The sequence below is a fragment of the Zootoca vivipara genome, chromosome 13 (genome assembly GCF_963506605.1).
Source record: "Zootoca vivipara chromosome 13, rZooViv1.1, whole genome shotgun sequence".
NCBI classification, from domain to species: domain Eukaryota; kingdom Metazoa; phylum Chordata; class Lepidosauria; order Squamata; family Lacertidae; genus Zootoca; species Zootoca vivipara.
Window position 1 is genome coordinate 44569877 of NC_083288.1, and position 15114 is coordinate 44584990.

Sequence of the window (15114 nt, forward strand, 5' to 3'; positions counted from 1 at the left end):
TGGCGTGCCTTCAAACTGCTAGGTTGGCAGGAGCTGGGACAGAGCAACGGGAGCTCACCGTGTCGTGGGGATTTGAACTGCAAACCTTTTGATCAGCAAGCCCAAGAGGCTAGGTGGTTTAGATCACAGCACCACCCGCGTCCCATGAGTGTAGATACTACTGAGCTAGATAGACCAAGGGCCTGATTCGGTATGCTGTAAAGGCAGTTTCTGATATTCCTCAAATTTAGGTGGATATCACCACCTTAATTGCCAAACAAAGGCTTTGCCCATTAGGCAACTGGAAGGCTAGCAGAACCCAGCGGACTTGGCTTCCCTCACATATCCTGGCAATGTCCTGTTTCTGTTCTCAGGCCCTGTTTCCATCATCTGAACATCGAAGGAGCCACAGCAGGTGTCCCTATCTTATAAACTTGTACTGCCAAAGAGCTCCGTTTCACTGTCGCAGAACATGCTGCTGAGCATTGATGAATGAAAAGCCAAGCCTGCGCACAGGGAATTTCCATGACATTTGACTGCGGTGAGAACCTTCCTGTGGTTGTGTCCCTTCATAACCCACAGTCTGTCAGACTCTGACCTCATCTGTGCCAGCGATTGAATGGAAGTCTGCCCACATGCTCAGGGGCAACTTCCTCAATGTACAGAAGAAACCGCTTGGAGACAGGAATAAACAAGGAAGGGAGATGGTATTTACTGGTAGTTTTTTGGGTGATTTGCAATACGTTGGGCAAGGGTGTCTCATTACCAGCTTTTGGAAGCCACAGGAGGGGAGGGGGCTCTTGAGGCCAGATTCTGCTTGCTGGCTTCCCACAGGTGCCCGCTGTGGGGGACAGGATGCTGGACTAAGTGGGACATTTTCCTGATCCAGCAGGCTCTTATGCTAACAATAATAATAATAATTTTATTATTTATACACCGCCCATCTGTCTGACTTTCCCCAGCCACTCTGGGTGTCTTACAGCACATAAAAAATTGTAAAAGATTAGACATTTAAAAATCTCCTGATACAGGGTTGCCTCACAGAGCTACAAATCCCAGCACCCTTAAACTACAGTTCCAACGAGTCCTTTCTGAGGGGAGGAGGGGGATTGCTTTAACTGTGCTTCAAAAGAATGGGCTGAGTGAACAGCCGGGGCTGCATCCGGAATGAGCAGATTCCATTTTACACTTCCTTAGGTTGTATTAGGACGCGGGTGGTGCTGTGGTCTAAACCACAGAGCCTAGGGCTTGCTGATCAGAAGGTCGGTGGTTCGAATCCCCGCAACAGGGTGAGGTCCCGTTGCTTAGTCCCAGCTCCTGCCAACCTAGCAGTTCGAAAGCACGTGAAAGTGCAAGTAGATAAATAGGTACCACTCCAGCGGGAAGGTAAACGGCGTTTCCGTGCGCTGCTCTGGTTCGCCAGAAGCGGCTTAGGCATGCTGGCCACATGACACGGAAGCTGTCTGTGGACAAACACCGGTTCCCTTGGCCAGTAAAGCGAGATGAGCGCCGCAACCCCAGAGTCGTTCACGGCTGGACCTAATGGTCAGGGGTCTCTTTACCTTTACCTAGGTTGCATTTAAGCACACCCTGCTCAGAGCAGACCCATTCAAATCAATGAACCTAAGTTAGGCGTGCCTGTTAAATTCAACGGGTCTGCTCTGAGAAGGGTTGAATACCATGGATTGTTACTGCTGTAAAAACAAGATTGCTGTTATCCGATAAAGAAGTAGAAGTGAATTATTATTGTTAGAGCTTTCCTGAGCCATACCCCTGTAGTGTGTTCCCATGCTCTTAGTCTCCAAGAGGAAATTTTATTTTGCAATTGGTAGCCAAACACCGTAAGACACACACACACACACACACACACACACACAGTTAGTAAGGATGCATTCTCCGACTCATACGTAGATTCAAAGAATCATAGATTCATAGAATTGCAAAGCTGGAAGGGACCCCAAGGGCCATCCAGTCCAACCCCCTGCAATGAAGGAATCACAAGCTAAAGCATCCATGACAGATGGCCATCCAACCTCTGCTTAAAAACCACCAAGGAAGGGGAGTCCACCCCCACCCCCCGCCGAGGGAGTCCTTTTCCACTGTAGAGCAGCTCTCGCCATCAGAAAGTTCTTCCTAAAGAATCCCCTTGTAACTTGAAGCCACTTGTTTGGGTCCTACCCTCTGGAGCGGCAGAAAACAAGCTTGCTCCGTCTTCCATGTGACAGCCCTTGAGATATCTGAAGGCGGCTAGCATACGTCCTCTCAGTCGCCTCTTCTGCAACCCAACTCTCTCAGTCATCATACATGGGCATTAAGAGAATGAACGATCAAGGCTGAGTTTGCTTGCTTGTTTCTTTCATGCTGCAAAACAGTAATAAAAAAAAAATTGAAGCACTCACCTCATTACTGACCCAAGAGATGATTCGCACACCTGCTTGCTTGTAACTGCTTCATTCTTTGGAACGGCATCCTCTCTTTATGGTTGTGTCAGCCGCTGTGGTTTATTGTGACTCAGATAGCATGCAGAGAGTGCTAGTCTCAGTTAAGCGATAACCACCAAGTTGTACATCATAGGAGACAGCCGAGTAGGAACTCAAATAAAGCTGTTTGGGGTTTTACATATTGCTCTCAGGTTGCTGTGTGTCTCGGAAGGGACTTACCAATAGATAGATGATAGATAGATAGATAGATAGATAGATAGATAGATATAACATTTGGGAAGTCAGAGATTTGACTCTGAAAGAACTGTTGCATTCCTGAAGGGCTGTAGGGTTTTGTTTTTTCTTAAATCCCTTTTCAAATGGGCAAATCACCTGCAGGTGTCAGAGAGGGACACAAGGGACTGGCTGATTTTGTGCAAGAAAAGTGAGAACTGGCAGCTTTGAAGATGTGGGGTGTGATTCTAGAGATTCATGATATCTGATTTTGACTCGGAAGTAGCAGTGAACACACAGAGAGAGACACTGGAGGGGGTTCTTTGTCCACGCAGAGGGTTAGGCCTTTCGCCTGAACCATTTCCCCAATCTGATTGAAGCCCCCTCCTCCATACACCACAAGCTTCCCATAAGGGGGAAATGCAGGCACACAACGAAGAACTGCAGAGCTGGTAAAGACCCCATCTAGTCCAGGCATAGGCAAACTCGGCCCTCCAGATGTTTTGGGGCTACAACTTCCATCATCCCTAGCCAACAGGACCAGTGGTCAGGGGTGATGGGAGTTGTAGTCCCAAAACATCTGGAGGGCCGAGTTTGCCTATGCCTGGACTAGTCCAACTCCCTCCAATCACATCTAAAGAAACCCTGACAGATCCAATCTCTGTTTGAAAACTTCCAACAAAGCTCACCACCTTCCAAGGGTGTCACAGGCCAGGCTCACCTGCTGAACAGCAGCCTGAAGAGGGAGAAGGCAGAGTGACTCCACCTGCAGCTGATCACCCTTGCAGGACTTAGAGGAGAAGGCACGGATGAGAACTGGCTGGCTTCAGCCTTCTTAAGCAGAGCTTCCAGCAGCAGTCAGGTGCTGGAAACAACGCTTGTTATTCCCTACCTTACCTTGCTGCATCCTGCTTGTCTTGGCCCTTGACCTCATGATCATTGGATTCTCTGACCCTTAGATTGTCTGACCATGTGCTGATCGCCCAACCTTTGGACTGGGCTTTACTTTGGATGCTCCAGGCAAAAATACACCTCAGTGACTCTTTGGGTTGGCTGCATAGCTGCCAAGTTATCCCTTTTTTTAAGGGAAATTCCCTTATGCTGAATAGGCTTCCTCGTGAGAAAAGGGAAAACTTGGCAGCTATGGTTGGCTGCCCTCCCACTCCACTGAGCTCTGCACACCGAGCCTCAGCAACAAAACTCCGGCAGTGGAGTCTGTCCCACTGTCAAACTGTCAGAGAGATTTTTCATTTAATCAGAATCTCCTGTCTTGTAATATGAATCCATTGGTTCAGGCCCAATAGCAGAAAGCAAGTTTGCTCCGTCCTCTGTGGGACAGCTCTTCAGATATTTGTAGGTGGCTATCATACCACTCCTCTCAGTCTACTCTTCTGCAGCCTAAACCATACCTAACTCTCTCAACCGTTCCTCTTAAGTGGTCTACTTTCCAGATACTTTGGCTTAACCAGGCCAAGGACTCTGGCCATTTGCTGGCTTAAGAGCTATGCTTGCCCTGTCTATCAAAAGGAAGGTGCAGGGAGCATGTCGTTTGTTGGATCAGCATCTTAACCAATGGTCAGAGGTGATGGGAGTTGTGGACGAGCAACATCCCTCGAGGGCCGCAGGTTCCTCATCCCTGAACTATTCCGTGATGGCTTCTGCTCTACATTGCTATGGGGCAAAGAGATTAGTTCTACATATCCCACAATGCATCGTTGCAGCTTATCACTGCTTGCTGATCCCCTTCCTCTCTCTTATTTACCAAAGGACATGGTTCACGCCATTCTAACTTTCTTAATACTCCCATTCCTTAAAAATTCCAGAGCAGTTAACCAATAAGAATATCAGGCCAATAAAATGGATTATCCTTTGGCCTAGATATGCTTCAGATCGTTCCTTTCCCCCAACCAACCGAATTTTCTTGTTGTTGGCTTTTGATCTGATTTCATCCTGATGTGAATTCTGACAACATTGTTCCATATTTATTTATTTATTTATTTTATAATAATTTTTATTAATTTTATATATAAACAAATGAATACATAAAAAAATCAAGTATAATTCCCATGACATTATTCATACAAAAAAATAAACAATAAAAATTATAAAATAAAAACCAAATTAATTTTCAGCATTTAAACATTTCATATCATTTTCCATTAGGGACTTCCTCGGAGTCCCCCCTCTGCGTTTCATTACTAATTTTCCCAGCAAATTCTATATCTTAACTTAACTCATACAATTTACACTATTTTTTTCCACACCTTCTATCATAATTCAGAATCTGCATTTTCTAACATTGTTCCATATTTAGTTCTTACTAAATATTTCCCCATATTTATTTCTTAATGTCCTGATAGGCGCTGGGGATAGAACCTGGGACCTGCTGGTTGCAAAACAGATGATCTGCCCTTGAGCTACAGGGCTTTTTCCCCCAGCTGAAACCCAAAGAAGGGCATCCTCTCTGGGCACTGGAGAGGGTCTTCTCGTGAGCCACAGGTGCTTGTTGTTGTTTAGTCGTTTAGTCGTGTCCGACTCTTCATGACCCCATGGACCATAGCACGCCAGGCACTCCTGTCTTGCACTGGCTCCCGCAATTTGGTCAAACTCATGTTCGTAGCTTCGAGAACACTGTCCAACCATCTTGTCCTCTGTCGTCCCCTTCTCCTAGTGCCCTCCATCTTTCCCAACATCAGGGTCTTTTCCAAGGATTCTTCTCTTCTCATGAGGTGGCCAAAGTATTGGAGCCTGAGCTTCACGATCTGTCCTTCCAGGGAGCACTCAGGGCTGATTTCCTTAAGAATTGATAGGTTTGATCTTCTAGCAGTCCATGGGACTCTCAAGAGTCTCCTCCAGCACCATAATTCAAAAGCATCAATTCTTCGGCGATCAGCCTTCTTTATGGTCCAGCTCTCACTTCCATACATCACTACTGGGAAAACCATAGCTTTAACTATACGGACCTTTGTCGGCAAGGTGATGTCTCTGCTTTTTAAGATGCTGTCTAGGTTTGTCATTGCTTTTCTCCCAAGAAGCAGGCGTCTTTTAATTTCGTGACTGCTGTCACCATCTGCAGTGATCAAGGAGCCCAAGAAAGTAAAATCTCTCACTGCCTCCATTTCTTCCCCTTCTATTTGCCAGGAGGTGATGGGACCAGTGGCCATGATCTTGGTTTTTTTGATGTTGAGCTTCAGACCATATTTTGTGCTCTCCTCTTTCACCCTCATTAAAAGGTTCTTTAATTCCTCCTCACTTTCTGCCATCAAGGTTGTGTCATCTGCATATCTGAGGTTGTTGATATTTCTTCCGGCAATCTTAATTCCGGCTTGGGATTCATCTAGTCCAGCCTTTCGCATGATGAATTCTGCATATAAGTTAAATAAGCAGGGAGACAATATACAACCTTGTCGTACTCCTTTCCCAATCTTGAACCACTCAGTTGTTCCATATCCAGTTCTAACTGTAGCTTCTTGTCCCACATAGAGATTTCTCAGGAGACAGATGAGGTGATCAGGCACTCCCATTTCTTTAAGAACTTGCCATAGTTTGCTGTGGTCGACACAGTCAAAGGCTTTTGCATAGTCAATGAAGCAGAAGTAGACGTTTTTCTGGAACTCTCTAGCTTTCTCCATAATCCAGCGCATGTTTGCTATTTGGTCTCTGGTTCCTCTGCCCTTTCGAAATCCAGCTTGCACTTCTGGGAGTTCTCGGTCCACATACTGCCTAAGCCTGCCTTGTAGAATTTTAAGCATAACCTTGCTAGCGTGTGAAATGAGCGCAATTGTGCGGTAGTTGGAGCATTCTTTGGCACTGCCCTTCTTTGGAATTGGGATGTAGACTGATCTTCTCCAATCCTCTGGCCATTGCTGAGTTTTCCAAACTTGCTGGCATATTGGGTGTAGCACCTTAACAGCATCATCTTTTAAAATTTTAAATAGTTCAGCTGGAATATCATCACTTCCACTGGCCTTGTTATTAGCAGTGCTTTCTAAGGCCCATTTGACTTCACTCTCCAAGATGTCTGGCTCAAGGTCAGCAACCACACTACCTGGGGTGTACGAGACCTCCATATCTTTCTGGTATAATTCCTCTGTGTATTCTTGCCACCTCTTCTTGATGTCTTCTGCTTCTGTTAGGTCCTTACCACTTTTGTCCTTGATTATGGTAACCTTTGTACGAAATGTTCCTTTCATATCTCCAATTTTCTTGAACAGATCTCTGGTTTTCCCCATTCTATTGTTTTCCTCTATTTCTTTGCATTGCTCATTTAAGAAGACCCTCTTGTCTCTCCTTGCTGTTTTTTGGAAATCTGCATTCAGTTTCCTGTATCTTTCCCTATCTCCCTTGCATTTTGCTTGCCTCCTCTCCTCCGCTATTTGTAAGGCCTCGTTGGACAGCCATTTTGCTTTCTTGCATTTCCTTTTCCTTGGGATGGTTTTCGTTGCTGCCTCCTGTATAATGTTACGAGCCTCCATCCATAGTTCTTCAGGCACTCTGTCCACCAAATCTAAATCCTTAAACCTGTTCCTCACTTCCACTGTGTATTCATAAGGGATTTGATTCAGATTGTATCTTACTGGCCCAGTGGTTTTTCCTACTTTCTTCAGTTTAAGCTGGAATTTTGCTATAAGAAGCTGATGATCTGAGTTACAGTCAGCTCCAGGTCTTGTTTTTGCTGACTGTATAGAGCTTCTCCATCTTTGGCTGCAGAGAATATAATCAATCTGATTTCGATGCTGCCCATTTGGTGATATCCATGTGTAGAGTCGTCTCTTGTGTTGTTGGAAGAGAGTGTTTGTGATGACCAGCTTGTTCTCTTGACAGAACTCTATTAGCCTTTGCCCTGCTTCATTTTGAAACTGCCAAACTTGCCAGTTGTTCCTTTTATCTCTTGATTCCCTACTTTAGCATTCCAATCCCCTGTAATGAGAAGAACATCCTTCTTTGGTGTCATTTCTAGAAGGTGTTGTAGGTCTTCATAGAATTGGTCAATTTCACTTTCTTCAGCACCGGTAGTTGGTGCATAAACTTGGATTACTGTGATGTTAAAAGGTCTGCCTTGGATTCGTATCGAGATCATTCTGTCATTTTTGAGATTGCATCCCATTATAGCTTTTGCCACTCTTTTGTTGACTATGAGGGCCACTCCATTTCTACTACGGGATTCTTGCCCACAGTAGTAGATATGATAGTCACCCGAACTGAATTCGCCCATTCCCTTCCATTTTAGTTCACTGATGCCCAGGATGTCGATATTTATTCTTGTCATCTCATTTTTGACCACATCCAGCTTACCTCCACTCATGGTTCTTACATTCCAGGTTCCTATGCAATATTTTTCTTTACAGCATCGGACTTTCCTTTCGCTTCCAGGCATATCCGCAACTGAGCGTCCTTTCGGCTTTGGCCCAGCCGCTTCATCAGCTCTGAATCTACTTGTACTTGTCCTCCGCTCTTCCTCAGTAGCATGTTGGACGCCTTCCGACCTGAGGGGCTCATCTTCCAGCGTCATAACTTTTATATGCCTGTTGTCTTTGTCCATGGGGTTTTCTTGGCAGGGTTACTGGAGTGGCTTGCCAGTTCCTTCTCCAGGTGGATCACGTTTAGTCAAAACTCTCCACTATGACCTGTCCATCTTGGGTGGCCCTGCATGGCATAGCTCATAGCTTCTCAGAGTTATTCAAGCCCCTTCGCCACGACAAGGCATTGATCCATGAAGGGGAGCCACAGGTGCAGTGGTGCTTTAATGAGACTCTTCAGCCTCCTGGGCTAACAGCTGATGCACAGGAAGAAAGCCTCTCCTGCCTCAATTCCGTTAGTGGAGAAGCAGGAGGGGCAAGGCAAAAAAAAAAAGCACTAGGAAAAAAAGCACTGGCTACAACCCTTCTTCGCAACGTGGGTCCTGCTGGAGGTTTTACTTTCTGGCCTTTTTGTGCCCTGATGCTGGCTTGCAGGGGGGAGAAATGAAGTCATAGCCGATAGAGGAAGCTGTGACAGGGATTCCTTTTCTTTGCATGTTCCCTGCCCTACACAGATCTGCATTTGCAGGCCACTTCCCTGTTGAGGTTTGATCTCTGGTTCTTTAGAACTGCCTATTGTTCTTTTCTTGGAAGAGGAAGAGAAGCTCAGCTGTGCAGGCAGCCACAGCTCCTCTGAACTCCTCTGAAAAAAGAAAGAAGCAGGCCCCATCTGCGCTATACGTTTAGCTCCTGGGAACTGCGGTTTCCAAGCATTGGTGGTATAGTGGTTAGCATAGGTGCTTTAAGAGTGCAGGTCAATTCTGTGTCCAGGGCAGCTGTCTACCAGCTCCATCTGGTACGTAGGCTGAGACCCTACCTGCCCACAGACTGCCTCGCCAGAGTGGTGCATGCTCTGGTTATCTCCCGCTTGGATTACTGCAACACGCTCTACGTGGGGCTACCTTTGAAGGTGACCCGGAAACTGCAATTAATCCAGAATGCGGCAGCTAGACTAGGGACTGGAAGTGGCCGCCGGGACCACATAACACCGGTCCTGAGAGATCTACACTGGCTCCCAGTACGTTTCCGAGCACAATTCAAAGTGTTGGTGCTGACCTTTAAAGTCCTAAACAGCCTCGGTCCAGTATACCTGAAGGAGCGTCTCCTCCCCCATCATTCAGCCCAGACACTGAGGTCCAGCTCCGAGGGCCTTCTGGTGGTTCCCTCACTGCGAGAAGTGAGGTTACAGGGAACCAGGCAGAGGGCCTTCTCGATAGTGGCACCCGCCCTGTGGAACACCCTCCCATCAGATGTCAAGGAAACAAACAACTATCTGACTTTTAGAAGACAACTGAAGGCAGCCCTGTTTAGTGAAGTTTTTAATGTTTGATGTTTTCTCATATTTTTAATATTCTGCTGGGAGCTTCCCAGAGTGGCTGGGGAAACACAGCCAGATGGGCGGGGTATAAATAATAAATTATTATTATTAGTGTGGTGCTAATAATGCCAAAAGTTGCAGGTTTGATCCCTGTATAGGACAGCTGCATATTCCTGCATTGTGGGGGTTGGAGCAGATGATCCTCAGGGGCCCTTTCAATTCTACAGTTCTATGAATGTTTTGGTTCAATGTGACTTTAGGATATACGGTTTTAATTATAAAAAATATTCCTTCAGTAGCACCTTAAAGACCAACTAAGTTTATATTTTGGTATGAGCTTTCGTGTGCATGCACACTTCTTCAGATACCCTGAAGAAGTGTGCATGCACATGAAAGCTCATACCAAAATATAAACTTAGTTGGTCTTTAAGGTGCTACTGAAGGAATATTTTTTATTTTGCTTCGACTCAGACCAACACGGCTACCTACCTGGTTTTAATTATGTTTATGTACCACCAGGACCCAGGTGGCGCTGTGGTTAAACCACTGAGCCTAGGGCTTGCTGATCAGAAGGTCGGCGGTTCGAATCCCTGTGACGGGGTGAGCTCCTGTTGCTTGGTCCCAGCTCCTGCCAACCTAGCAGTTCGAAAGCACCTCAAAATGCAAGTAGATAAATAGGAACCGCTACAGCGGGAAGGTAAACGGCGTTTCCATGTGCTGCTCTGGTTTGCCAGAAGCGGCTTTGTCATGCTGGCCACATGACCTGGAAGCTATACGCTGGCTCCCTCGGCCAATAATGCGAGATGAGCGCGCAACCCCAGAGTCGGTCACGACTGGACCTAATGGTCAGGGGTCCCTTTACCTTTACCTTTACCACCTGAGCATAGGATGGAGGGGCTCTTTGCAATTAATACAAAGCCTGCCAACCGCATAACTGACACAAAGAACCCTTTTTATCTTATTTCGTGGAAAAAGGTGCTGTTTGGTCACCAGACTCTTCCTCAGTCCCCAAAAGCCTCATCCTCATGCTCTGTCCTTGTATTCCATTACTCTTCCTATATTTAGTACAATCATACCTCGGTTTAAGTACGTTTCAGTTTGAGTAATTTCAGTTTAAATACTCCGCAGAGCCATCTGGAACAGATTAATCCACTTTCCATTACTTTCAATGGGAAAGTTCGCTTCAGGTTAAGTACGGACTTCTGGAACCAATTGTGTACTTAAACCGAGGTACCACTCAGACCCGGCTCTACGTAGACCCCCAGTGGCGCAGGGCACCATGGCGCCGGCCCGCCAGGAGGGCGCCGCGAGCTGCGCCCGCCCGCTGGCTGGCCGGTCTGCCGGTCCGCTGTGCAGCTGCGCGCGGCGCCCACCCCGCTGGGGAACGGGAGGGCGCCGGAGAGATCGCGCTGTGCCTGCCCGCCCGCCCGCCACGCAGCAGCGCCGCGCCCACCCGCCCACCGCACTGGGAAACGGGGCGGAAGGGCGACAGGGGCGCTTAAGACGGCGCTGGTACCACTGTACTGTAGAAGTGTGGGTTTGTTTTAATACATTTGTATCCCACCTTTCCACCAGGGAGCTCAAGGTGGCATACATAATTCTCCTCCCCGTTTTATCCTCGCGACAACCATATGAGGTAGGTTAGGCTGAGAGAGGCAGTGATTGGTCAGCAGTCAGCAGTCATCAGCTTCACATCTTAGTGCGGATTAGAACCCTGGTCTCCCAGGCCCTAGCGCAGCACTCTAACCACTGTGCCACACTAGCTTTGCCAGTTTGTTCCATCTTTGTTTTTCTCATTACATCAACTGACTCCCTCCCATTCTGACAACCGACTTTTGTTTCCGTGCTCCCATTCTTTTTTTCTTTGCTTTCCCCCCTCTTTTTCCTTTGCTTCTTGGAACAAGCAAGGAGCCATGCGGCCGGCCAATGGCTCCCAACCACAAGAAAAACCAAGTGAACTGAATATCTCCAAAAGGGAGACTTTACAGCCTGCATCTTTGCATGATTCTTTTTGTAAGGAAACCCAGTTCTTTCCTTTCAGTCGTTCAGAACCCATTTTAATCTATATTTTACCGATGGAGGCTTGTTTGTTGCAACGTCTGAAACTGTGAGCAGAACCTTTGCCTGTTTGCTGAGCTAAGTGTCTGTGGTGTATTCTAGCGTAAGTATTTTTCTGGGGAACATTTATTTAAAGGTGGATGAGGGCAGATAGAAATTAACCAAGTTTTAATGTGCTTGGAACGATTGCCATATTGCTAACTCTGCTACGAAATGAAACTTACTTTCTTCCAAACTTCTCTCCCCAGCAGAGGCAAGCAGGCTTTCGTCTCACAAACTGCAACCGGAGGTCCACACAGCCGGAAAAGTACAACCTTCAAGGTCAGCTTCTCCTTTTCACGTGCAGAAAAAGTAATCTCAAACCACAGCTCACAGTCACATCTGTGTTCACTAAAACTAAACTTTCCACCAAACATCAGTCACATTTTGAACATCAAGGTGACATTTCAGTTCCCAAGATGCAAGTAACCCCTTCCCAAACTCAAACCAACCAAACCTGAAATAAAAATCCTGCAAGCAGCTTCCGAGTGAAATGCGCCACAATTAATTTGAAGCCACCCAATGAAAAGCTGCATTCATAATTATTTTGTAATCAACAACACAGCCACAGTCACAACAGAGACAATGTTTAGTTCAGCAAAGGACAAGTCCATATAGACAACGTTAATAGTCCTCAATTCAGAAGCTGCAAATAAGGAGGACCGTTTTGCAATCATACGCATACACTCATTTATCAATGTTCCTCAAAGGCAAAAATTAACTTGGGCCAAGTGAGACAAAGGCAGGCAAATAAATGAACACATTCATCGATGCCCCTCATAGACGTGAATTAATCCCGGCCTTCACTTCTCATAATCTGATTTAATCAGCCGTCTTCAAAGGGAGAGCAGCAGGATTCAAAGCACTTTTTTTTCCTAAGCACTGGTGCTCTGATGCTCCGGATGGTGAGACAGGAGAGGAAGGAAGTATGTGAATCAGAGCATCCTTAGTAACTATCGTGGCAGCAGATGCTCCAGAAGGCACGATTTTTAAATGTACTTTAAGGGAAATTAAAACAACAGCACAACATCAACACAGAAAGAGATGATAAAGCCGTGATCTAGCGGGAGCCAGGTGACTCGTGAGAGAGCATGGCTCCTAAAAATGGGATGTCCCACTTAAATCGGGACGGTTGAGGAATATGTGTATGGAGAACCTCTGGCCTGGGGGTCCAATCTGGCCCTCCAGGTCTCTCTTTCTGGCCCTGGGGCGATCTCTTTAGGCCACACTCCTTTCTTGGCCCTTCTTTTCCCCCTACTTGAGAGTTTTTTCCTGGCTAGAACATACGTTGCTTCTCTCACTTTGGCTTCTAGCCCCGTCCAACCCTGGGATGGAGCCCTACAGAAGGTTTACTGGAGGGAATGTGTGGCCCTCAGGTGGGTAAGGGTTGCCCATCCCTGCTGTAAGGACACTCAGTATTATCCCCCCCCCCCACACACAATATTGCAGATTTTAATTGCTTGGCGTGAGAGAAAGCAGCCTGCTAAAGAGGCTATCTGGTGAGTGCATGACCCAGGTGAGATTTAAACAAGGAACTGCCTGGTCCCTGGATTTCTGTCTCCCTGATGCAGTGTGACATTTAGACCAGGCCGCCACTTTGCTGAAATTCCTGGAGGGGATCATATTTGCGCCACCTTGGGTCCCATGTTGGAAGGAAGTGGGGTGTAATAAATGCATGAAAATAAATCCAAATCAAACAATAAATGAATGATAATGATAACAACATGCCCCCTATCTAACTGGGTTGCCCCAGTGAGGCCCTTGGAGCTGGACCTTAGTGTCTGGGCTGAGCGATGGGGGTGAAGATGCTCCTTCAGGTATACAAGCGGTCTCTCCCCTTTTGCTCCAACACCCCAAGTCTCTTTGCACACCCCGACTTGCTTTTTGAGTCTTCTGTGCGGTGGAAAGAGAGGGATTAATTGCTGCCATGTTAACTGGCCAGCAGCTTGCCCATCTCTCCATCCTTCTGTTGCCCAAAGTGTACCCCTTCTTCTTCTTCTTCTTCTTCTTCTTCTTCTTCTTCTTCTTCTTCTTCTTCTTCTTCTTCTTCTCCTTCTCCTTCTCCTTCTCCTTCTCCTTCTCCTTCTCCTTCTCCTTCTCCTCCTCCTCCTCCTCCTCCTCCTCCTCCTCCTCCTCCTCAACCCATTAATGAGCTTAGGTAGGCCAGGATTACCAAAGGGATTTCGTCCTTCCAGGCAGCATCTGCCTAACATGACTCACCGAGAAACCGAAATACGGAACCATCGGGAAGACAGCGTCTTAAGTGGCGTGGAAGGCGGAAGCGAACTGGGGCAAAAGCGTCGGAGGGGTTGGATAGAGCGCAAATCCCCATCTCCGTCTCGGCCTGTATAAGCGTGAGCTGGAATCTGATTAATTTCAATATCCAGAGAGGGAATTTAAAATCACAGCATGGTTTGGGGTGGGGAGCAGAGAGGGAGCAGAACAGACAACAGAAGAAATCTTGCCGTGGCAGGTTCATTCCTCAGCATCTTCAGGTTGGGCAGAAAGAGATGCCTGTCTGAAATCCTAGAGCAGGCACCCCCAAACTCGGCCCTCCAGATGTTTTGGGACTACGATTCCCATCATCCCTGACCACTGGTCCTGTTAGCTAGGGATGATGGGAGTTGTAGTCCCAAAACATCTGGAGGGCCGAATTTGGGGGTGCCTGTCCTAGAGAGATGCTTCTAAGCAGGGGCAGGTGGACTTCAACCTTGCAAGATCTTATTTGAGCTTATTTCCCCCAAACCCTGAGGCTCATCAGCCAGAACCAGAGTGGCTGGGGCAACCCAGTCAGATGGGTGGGGTATAAATAGTTAAAAATATTATTATTATCATCATCATTATTATAGAATAGGACATCCCTATTTTCATCGGAGAAGTGCTAGAGGGTACGTCTGTCTGTCTGTTTGACTAAGGGTGCATTCAGATGTGGGAATATTGGCTTAGTTTTGCTGATTATACTGCTTCCACACAGGTTTCTAATGTTCCTTTCACACTGCAGGATGTGTTGTGTTACGTAATTTTGGCTTTTTGACAGATATAGCAGCGCATCATGCTCAATTTCTTTCACACCAGTCGGTGTGGGGGTGGTGTAACAACAATAAACGCCGTTGGACGATGTCACCGCTCACCTACGCTTTTCACACATGCGTGTTTCTGTTCCGTCACGATTCCCCCGTGAAAACAGCAGGGGGGAAGTGTATGCTGGTATACTGCCCCAAATTTTGTCACTACGTTCCTGTGATTTTTCCCAATGGGGGGAGGGGCTGCAAATGGATTTTTTCTGGAATCAGATAACACAGAACTGAGCGCTAAACGTATGCAATATTCTCTTGGTTTTTCTGGAATGGACTTCGACATCAAGCGAAAGCGCAAATATAATGTGGAAATTAAGCAGCAGGGAAACATCAGGGAATTAGAATAAACTGCCATTTGAACGCAGACTAACTCAGGCTCATTAATTTCAGCTCACCTTCTCTGAATAGGGCTGAGTTAGAGACAACCCTCCGTCTTTTTCTTCCCCTCAGGAACTGTTATCAGCCATTTA